Source organism: Pteropus alecto, unplaced genomic scaffold, assembly GCF_000325575.1.
Source record: "Pteropus alecto unplaced genomic scaffold, ASM32557v1 scaffold28, whole genome shotgun sequence".
Classification (NCBI taxonomy): Eukaryota; Metazoa; Chordata; class Mammalia; order Chiroptera; family Pteropodidae; genus Pteropus; species Pteropus alecto.
This window is the reverse complement of record NW_006441063.1, coordinates 2443814-2450842: the sequence shown is the minus strand read 5'-3', so window position 1 is coordinate 2450842 and position 7029 is coordinate 2443814. Positions and strand designations below refer to the sequence as shown.

The window sequence follows — 7029 nt, the reverse complement described above, 5'->3', positions numbered from 1 at the left end:
GAGGTCAGTCACCTAGCACCACTCACTTCACTCTCGCCAACCCCCTATAGAGGCACTGTGTTTCCCACAGCCCTCCTCAATTCTATTCCCTGCCCTCTCCCTTCCCTCACCTTTCTTTCTTTGTCAGATTTTTCGGTTCCACTTTTCCCTGCCACTTGCTCAGCTAAAGGAATAGCAATTGGGATGGCAGAAGGAATGGTCCCATTCTTTTCCCTCCATCATCACTCCCAGTTACTTTATTTGTTATAAAATCTAAATCTAAATCTAGAGGTATCCCAGGGCTGAGGACACAGCCAGAAAAAGTGTGTGAGTATGTATGAGCCAGAGTGCATGTGTAAGTATGTCTATGTAATTGTGGTACCTATGTAAGTGAGTATACAAGTGTGCGTAAGCATACCAATAAGCATGCATGCGTGAGTGCATGTGAGTGTTTGAGCATGGATGTGAGAGTAACTGTGCCTGTGCAAGTGAGCATACAAGTGTCATTGTGCAAGGGAGCCTGCATGTGGTCATGTGTGTGTGCATGTCTGGGAGTGTGAGAGAGAGTGTGTCTGGGTGTGGGTGTGCACCTGCACACTCAGCAGTATCTGTAACAGGGAGTGGAGTAGACTTTAGCAGATTAGGAAAGGAGTTTTCTTATAGGCTCATTTGGCACTCTGTTCTCATTGTGATGCAGGTGGCTGTAAGCTGGAGCCAGAGAGCTTGGTGACTAAAGGCTGGTTGCACCCAGGCTTCATGGGGCCCATCTGCCAGCTGTTGTCTGAACTGAAAAATTAAGACTCTGGTTCTCCTCAGTAGAGGTGTGTTTTGTCTACATGGATTGTTGAAAGGGGGCCGGATTAAAAAGAAAGACTGAGACTGGGAAATCTCACGGAAGTTCTGGGTAGTAGGAGGGAGAGGAAGGCCATTTTGACCTAGGAATCATGAAGGACAGATTTACCCACCTCTATCCCAGAAGAGACACCTTTGACTGCTGAGACCTCAGGAAAAAAGGAGGTTCAGGTGAGGGGAGAGGCACTAAGAGGGCATGAAGGGGCAGTTTAAGTACTAAATAAAGGCTTTGGCTTGGACCTCCCAGCCAGTTTCTTCAGCATGAAACTGAGAGAGGAAAGAGAGGTGGGAGGGACCAGTTGTCATGTCCTAGGAGGACACAGACTACATAAGTGTTTGTTGCCAAAGGCCTTGGGAAACCTCTCTGTGTGGTCCAATGCCCCACCCCCAGACCCCTGTCTCTGTCAAATAGACTGGCCCTTGGTGCATTCTCATTATGAGTGCTGCTATCTGCAATGCAGGCAAGGGCGAGGGTGGGAGAGGTTCTTTCTCACACTGGAGTGCTGAGAAATTGGGTCCAGGGGCACATCAATCTCTTTCACAGCACAAGTATGCTCTAAGAACAGGCAGCTTCCAATAGGTAACCTTCCAACAACAGGCAAAACGACTCTCTCAGATGCAAAGTCTTGGGTATTGTAGGCACATGCTTCCAGAAGACAGATTGAAACCTAATTCCAGCAGATGTGCATCTCCATCTCATCTTTGCTCTGCTTTGGCACAAATACTGGAGTTATTAGGGAAGTATAAGAAAATGACTGAGTGGCCTCTGCATGTCCCATTGCCAGGAAGAGAAGAAAGCAGGGGACATCTGTGTTTGAAATTTCTCATCACTCCCCAGGAGTTAGAGCATTGCTAGAACTTCCCAAGGCTTCCCTAGGGGTCCAGTAGAATTTCTGTTCAACCAGGAGTGCCTCCCCAGCCTTTGTCCCACCTCTTTCTGGTCTGTGTGGGCATGCTTTGCTAAATGGAAAACATTTGCTACCCCTGCTTATAGTTTTCTTTCAGATAGTGCCTCCTCAGTCTCCTTTTACAGGAAAGAGGAGGGATGAGTCTTAAAGAAAAGTGGTCCCTGCATCCTCCATTCTCATGCAAGACAGTGTCCCCACAAGAAGGCTGAGTGAGTCAGCTTGGCCAGGGCCCGCCTCCTGGAGGCCCCTTGTGACTCCAGCTTCTGAGCAGATTTATAATGAAATTCAGATGAAATCAAGGTTATCCAGGGTGAATGAGGCTGCTCCTTGCCCCTTATTTCTCTGGAGGGAGCTGCGGAATGTAGATCTTAACCTTCTTCAAGAATCGTTTTGAGAGCAGAGTTAGGCAGGTTGGAGTAAATACAGGACAAGGATGGGAGGGGGAGACTCCCTTGACGTCTATTCAAGCCCTATGGTTGCCATTCCTTAGCTAAAAAGGAATGGGAATAAGGGGCTTCAGAATCTGATGAAACACCTGTGTGCCCTTGAGATCTTCAGGAGGCTTCCAGAGTGGGCTCACCATTGCTGTTCACACAGCATGGCCTCAGCATGAACCTCAGGCCCATTTCAGCCACAATGCAGGAAATAAACTCAGCATAGTGAGAAGGGTATGCTTCGTCGCCTCTCTGGCTATGATGCTGTTTTAATTTTCAGGTGTATGTTTTCTTTTCCACCCAAAACATCAGCACATCTCTGGGCTCTCTTAAGCTGATAGAAGCTGATAGAATCCAGTCCAGTGACCTGGGAACATCCACTCAGAACCACAATGGTCAGGACTAAAAGCTTCATGCCTTCTACCCTGTGGTTAGCTACATTCCCGAGTACCTGAGCAAACCAGGCAATCAGATGGTTGACTTTCTTGCAGGAATAACACAACACTGTAAGACTCTGGCCTCCAGTCTGCAGGATTCCAACAAGGTGCCATTTCCATATTCTCTGGCAATAACTAATTAGTGATTATAAAGCCCTTTGAAATATGAAGTGCTGCATGATAATATCTGTAATGAGCTTGATTCTTTCCCTCTTGCATGTGAGGTAGGTGGGGGAGAGTAGGTTTTACACCCAGTGAAAAGAGTTGGGCTACAAGGCAACTTCCCTTCCCTGAGGGACATCAGAGTCCTGATCTGATCCAGTGGTCCTGGGGAAGGGGCCTGGGAGAATAGCCCACTGGCAAAGCAGCACTTTGACACTCTCCCTCTTGGAATCTCCTAACACCATCCCCTGGCTTCTGACTTACCCTCCCCTGGGTGGAAGAAGGAGAGGGGAGGTGAGGATGATGGATGGAAAGAGGAGAAGAGAAAGGTGGAGTTAGGGTGAGAAGAAAGAGTTGGGCTCCTGGTCTCCTTAATATGATTTAGAATTTCATATTAATATACCACCTCAGAAAAAAATTAATGAGAAACGTGAAGAAAATAGGATAATGAATATGATAATATATGGGGAGTGCTTTGGGCTTCTTGGAACAAAGGTGCAAAGAATTATTGCTGTGATTTTCTCACGGTGCATATATATTTTTATTAAACTCTAAAAAAATGCCAGTAGATTCACTTCTTTTGCAAGGTATTAATACCCCGCAGAGGAGTCATTCTTCAATTAGTTCTCTGAGCCTTGGCCTACCTCTTGGCTGTTTTCTTGTGCCCCTTCTGGAGACTTTCAGTTTAAGGGACATGGAGAATAGATTAGAACACTCAGTGGCTTTGACCATATTGTCTGGTACACAGGTGCCTGGGGAGATAGCTTCCTGAGCAAGTGCTGCTCAGGGGAATGTGGGGCGAGAGGGAGGGAAGTTGAATGCAAAACAGAAATACAGGTCAGAGTCCTGGCTGGGTGCAAACTTGGGGTAGCTAAAGGGCAAGGACAACTTATTTGTGTTCACTCTCCTGGCCTCTCTCCCCAACCTAAGGGTCCACTCAGGCCAGTCTTCTTTTTGATGATTTAAACATAATTAAATATAAGTTCTCATACTTTGTGGGGCTATCTTGCCAAGGGACCACAGAAACTAGAACTGAGATAAGAACCACAATCTGTATATTTCTCACTTCCTTAATACCAGTGATTCTCACAGCACATCCTCAGAGGGCAGTGGCATCACCAGGAACTTGTTAGAAATACACATCCCCAGGCCCCACCCCAAATGCACTGAATCAGGAACTCTGGGTGTGGGGCCCAGCAATCTATGTTTTGTTGTTGTTGTTGTTGTCATTTGCTTATATTTTGTCGATGGTATTAATGACATATCCCTCTATATTATGAAAATACTATTTTAATTTGAAGATACAGTGGGCAGTGCAGTCTATAACAGTGACAGTGAGAGTGTCTGGAATGCCTAGACAATACCTTCAATCAACTTATTTTTTTTAGGCGAGGCAACCCTTGGTTGACCTCACAGATTGCAAGGATCTTGTCAGCTTACAAGCCCTTATTTTTTTTATTTTTTACTCCTATAGCACATGGTCTTCCTAGGTGGTCTCCCATCCAAGTACTAACCAGGCCCAACCCTGCTTGGCTTCTGAGATCAAACGGGATCATGCTTATTCAGGGTGGCATGGCTGTAGACTCCCAATCAACTTTTGACATGAGTTCTAATAATTTTTGCCCAGAAATCTATGTTTTAGCAAGTCCTCTAACATGCTCAAGTTGGAGACCTCTTGTGCTGGAATGAGTATTCCGCAGCAAGCAACAGATTGTTCTGTTCCAGGAGAGAAAAAAATGGGGAGGGGGGGCGTCACCCTTGGTAAAAATGCATAAACTATATGCAAAAGCTAAATAGGGGATGGGAAGGTGCAGAATACTGTATGTCTCAGGTTGGATGTCCCGGAATGTAAACTCTGAGATAGAATTTAGTATGTGAAATGTTTATTAGGGAATGCCCTTGGGAATGATACCTATGGGATGGAGAGGAAGGAAGCAGAAGTGGGCAGAGGGAGACATCCAGCTGTGATATAGGCCCAGGGAAAGCTGTCCTGTCCACTGTCTGGCAGGGAGCTCTGGAGCTCTGGAGCTTAGATGGCCCATCAGAGTTGCAATGAGTTGAGGCAAAATGGACAAAACTTTATGTCTCACCTCAGCCATTGAATATGGGCTGCCCTGGCAGTGGTATGGTCTTGGCTATGGCTGTTTTCAGCAGCTGAGGCTATCTCTGAAGGGGCTTAGTGCTGAAAGCCATCTAGGAATAGTACTTTCCACAGTTGGGGAGCAATTCCTTCCTGAAAGGGGATCTGGATGGTGCATTGCAGTGCCTGCCACCCCAGACTATACTATTTAAGTTACTACAAGTAAATAAGAAACCAGAATGAACCCCCATCTTTACTTCTACCCCATGTAGGGGCACAGATCTCTCCCTCCTGTCTGCACATTTCAGATGTCTGTGTGTGTCACCACACAGCATGATGCCTTGTACCCAGCTACTAAGTAGAAAGCAAAGGCTCGGATATCAGACAGCCACGGGCCACACTCCTGGTTCTGCCACTCATGAGCTGGGTGACATTGGACAAATTTCTCTCTGCCTCTCTGAGCCTGTTTCTCAGTAGGAATTGCTATAAGTATTAGATGTTTATTTATAAAGCTTCATAAAGGATGTAGGAAATAGTAAATGTTTTCTTTCATTCAGCAAATAATGAGGGCCAAATATATGTCTGGCTAGGAATGCCTTTCCTGCCTTCATGGAATTGAGAGTCCAATGTGGGGATCAGAAGTCCAATAAGCACAGAAATATGTAATGATAACTTATGGTAAGCGTTACAAAGGAACAGAACTGGATGTCAAAGAAGATACAAAGGGACCTAATTTAGATGAGGAGTGATGGGTGGGGAGGCCTCTCTCCAGATATTAAATTAGGCTGAGGAATGATGAATGAGGACTTTTCTGGGGGTGGTGGGAGATGGGGAGGTCATTTTGAGTATAAGGGACAGCAGATGCAAAGGGCCTGAGGCAGAAAGGGGCTTGGCTTGTTGAGAAGTGAGGGAGGAAGGTAAGAGTTGGACATGGAGCCCTGAGGGCAATACTAAGTAGTTTGGATTTTGTGCATAATTAAGTGGGAAACCATTGGCATAGGGGAATGACATTGATTAGTATGGCTACTGAGTGGAGAGTAGGTTGTAGGAGCAAGGGTGAGAACAATTAGAGACTACGGCTGTGTCCTGGTGAAAAATGACGGTGACTGGGATCACGTAGTGTCATGGGGTTGGAGAGCTGTGGACAGGTTCCAGATAGACTCTAGAGGGAGAACTGACAGGATTTGGTGATGATGTAGATGTGAGTGTTCGAGAGGAAGGCATCAGCTTTGGTTCCTTGGTTTCCGTGTAGTTCCAGAAAGTGGCTGGGGGGATACTGGGGTGGCCCAGATGGGAGTGGTGCTCAGGAACACTTAATTCCCCCTGGCTAAATGTCTGTTAACTGAATCGGGGAGGTTCTGAGGCACCTCAGGGCTATTGCAATACAAGCGGCAAAGAATTGAGATGGCTAACAGGAAGGACCCCACTAATACACAACGAGAAAAAAAAAAGGAAAAGGAGAAGAAGGAGGAAGAGGTGAAGGAAGAAAAGCAAATGATATAGAAAATCAACAACAACTAACATTCATTGAGTACTCTCCACGGGCCCTATGCTATTCTAAGTACTTTATATATATTATTTATTCTTGACAGATATTCCATGAAGCATATAAAATTATCTTCATTTTACATTCAAGGAAAAGGAGGACCAGAGAGGTTATAAGACTTGCCCTATGTCTCATAGCCAGGAAAGAGTATAACCAGGCTTTGAACCAGGTGGCATGGTTCTGGAGCCTGAGCTTGAACACATTGTACCTTAATACCCCTCATAATACTAGCTGATGCTAAACAGGCATCTACATGAGCCCTGTGAGTAGTTTCATATACATTTTCTCTATTTCTCCCACAACCCTCATTTCACCAATGGGAAACCTGAAGGTTCACAGGTTCAATAACTTGCCCAAGATCACTAAACTAGAAAAATACCGAAGCAGCATTCAAACCCAAGTTTATCTGACTTGAAAGGCTCTACTATAAGCACCATTCTGTACCTTTCCCCAGAGGCATTCAGACCGTCTTTCAGAGCAAGGAGACAAAATAAATTTTCTATATCTAATTCCAAAGGCCAGCTTTTATATATATGATGGTAATAGACATGCCAGATATCTCCTCCCTCATATTACTTGATATGCTCTCAAAAGCTCCTGTCTATTTATTCACCCTCAACACATCCACCCA

The 7029-nt window shown here is 45.5% G+C and overlaps 1 pseudogene; it reads right to left on the bottom strand.

The window, feature by feature from the left end:
* Positions 1-4237: 4237 nt before the first annotated feature.
* Positions 4238-4356, bottom strand: LOC112484920 (annotated as a pseudogene).
* Between the last annotated feature and the right edge of the window lie 2673 nt (positions 4357-7029).